The sequence below is a fragment of the Frieseomelitta varia genome, unplaced genomic scaffold (assembly GCF_011392965.1).
Source record: "Frieseomelitta varia isolate USP_RPSP 00005682 unplaced genomic scaffold, Fvar_1.2 scaffold_926, whole genome shotgun sequence".
Taxonomy (NCBI): Eukaryota; Metazoa; Arthropoda; class Insecta; order Hymenoptera; family Apidae; genus Frieseomelitta; species Frieseomelitta varia.
The window spans coordinates 73,474-76,445 of record NW_025110730.1 but is presented as its reverse complement, the minus strand read 5'-3'; positions in this window follow the sequence as shown (position 1 = coordinate 76,445).

The following is a 2,972-nucleotide window of genomic DNA, read 5'->3' as shown; positions in this document are numbered from 1 at the left end:
TGTGTTTCGTGAAAATATGGAATCATATAAATATTTAACTTGTCCTTCCTTACGCGAGGAAAATTTTCTGCGCTTTATAATAAAATTCATCGGACTAGCACAAAGAAAAAAATTAAATTTCTTTTCAACTGTTGCACACTTAATAGAAATTTTCTGATTCTCGATACGTTTAAAAAAAAAAAAGAACTTTTATTAAATAGTACTGCCTTCAACACAGAAAATTGACGGAGAAAGATACTAAATTTCGTTACCGAAGACCTTTTTAATTTCTATATTAATATCAACGAAGGATGAAACGATCGTTTGTTAATTCTTAGAAAATTGCTTAAACGTCGAGAAGAAGACAACAAAGCAGCTGGAGGAGGCAATTTGCCAGTCGAAGACGGAAGCACACGAAACAGGAGGTCGATTCATCGAGAGAACAGAGAACTGGTGGAATTCGGATTGCCGGCGGACTGGAAACGCGCGGAGTTCCTCGAGTACTTCGGACTCGTCTTTCGCGATAACGACGGCTCGGAAGAAGATCCGAAGAGGAAGTTGGTATCCGCCTGCAGAAACTTCCAAGAAACAAAACTTACGTGCTCAGTTTCCCCTCCCATATTAATTAAGGAATTCTCAGGAAGCTGGGGAACCGAGAAAGTTGAAATTATAAAATTAGATACAAAAGGCGAAGAAAGAACATGAGGCGAACGGATAAGAAGAAAGTTTAATAAAAGCTTGAAATCACGAGCTAAACTCGTGACTCTTCTCGAGGGGAGGAAGCGTGGGTACGTGACACACACAAAAGAACTCGAATCGATAGAACAGTCGAGTGTTCGGCAACGACACGAAATATCAAACGGAAGCTCCTTTAAAATCCAGCGAACGATGAAGCAATCGAAAGAACAAAACCCAAAAAACAAGGTCACAAAGCGGGAAACCACAAAAGGAGAAATGGAGTCCGCACAAGCCAGAATATATCTATCAAACGATTCATCCTATAGAAGGTTCCCGGCATTCGACGAAGCGTCGAAAATCAGCTTCCGACAGAATCGAGAATACACAGAATAAAGTCTGAGAATCGAGAGAATGTAACCCTGGCCGATCGGATATCGAGAATAATATCGAAATAAAATCCACGAGAAACGATGAGACAAACAGGTGTTGGGAAATCGTATTACGTACCGGAAGGAGGTAGAACGCGACACGGAAGAGAGTGGCGAACGAGAGTGGAGGACTGGTTCGAGGGAAAACGTGACGAGGATAGAGAATGGAAAATCCGATTTTCGCGAAGATTGTTGGAAGAGAAGATGGGGACGAGAAATGCAGAACAGTCGTGGAAGAAGCTGAACAGAGAGAAAAGAAGCAGCGACGGAAGAGGGCGAGAGGACGTGACGCCGGCGCGAGAGGAACTCCGTAGGTCAAGGTCGTCGCAGGTGGCGTCGAGCCCCGTGGTACGGCCCTGAAGCCCCACTCGACCGCCAGAAAGCTTCGTGCAGGACGATCTTCACCTCTCTCGAGATCGATATGGCCAGCCCACGTTCAGGCCACGCCGCGTGTGCAGGTAAAAACTGGCCGTTTTTCTTTTTGGCGAATGCCTCTCAAGTCGGTCGATCCTGGTTCGACTCTGTCCAGCCGGTAATTAAGGGTGGATAGATTAATGAATCCAGAAATAATTAATTTCGCAAATTCAGGAAACTTTACGTTATGATTATTCTTAGCTACCAGACCGAAGCAAATCCGACAAAAGTCACGAGGTAATTTCAAGTTTTTTACTTTTATAATTAGTAAAAATGGTTACTGGTTTTTGGCAAAATTAATCGTTACTCTTTATCGAAGTATGAATACTATTGTATTTTTTTTATTCATTTTCATTGTAGAATGTGAAATTAATTTTAGACGTTTTCACGTGATCAGACTTTTTCCTAACCGTCCATTTTCTACGTATTAGGACTACCCATGTTTGGCACGAGATTAGGGTCGATGTGTTTGATTTGGTGTGGATTAGTGTGATCCTTGCTTTAGGGTGGTTCTGATGTAATAATTTTAGTAATATCTGAAAATGATGTGAACCTTGATATATGTATAACTAATTCTGTTTAGATTGGATGTGGAACGATTTGACGGATTTGGATCAATCAAACAAAGACAGGTCAGAGGAGTATTTAGATAGCTTAATTGGATTAATCAAAAAAAGGTTCACTCAGATAAGGAAGGTGAACATTTTATCTGGGAACATTTAGATTCAAGATGTTCGAAGTGCTACTTCGTCAATCAGTAAATAATCCAAATTACTTTAAACAACTAGAAATACATCCATTCTAAATGTGGGAAATGTAATTATTCGAATAAATTCCAAAATCAATGGACACTTGAATAATTATATAATTTATATAATATTGTTCGTCGTTCTGATCAGAAGAATCATACATGCCAATAATATTGATCAAAGTGTAAAGTTAATTAAAACAAACATTATAAATACAGATATAACAGTGTACGATAAGTATCAAATTCAAATTTAAAATATCAGTAGATCAAATCAAGAGAGTAAGCTTGAAAGATAGCTTACCAATCTTGGACAACTTTGCGCAAGCTACGGGCAAAGATGATTTGTGTTTTGTATTTTCGCGAGATGATTTGCAATTGTGGAACAGAAAGAGTTTCCGAAACTTTAAATGAAATAGCTTCTGGTTGCTCTTCGAAGTAATTTCAAGGATAAAATAGGTACACAGTAACTGCAACGGAACTTGAACGAAAATTTATTTCGCTCCAAATGCAATTGAAACCATAAAGTGTGCAACAAATGAAGCGTATAAATTATGAATAGAACGAACACTTTTTGCGTGTATTTCGATATCTTCTGCAAACATCGTTACCGCAAATCAATCATTTACCTATATTTGCCGCTGTCACCGCGGCAGGAAAAGTGGAACTTATGTATGTACCGACGACAAACGTCGCGTGTAACTATTAAATATATATCATCATCG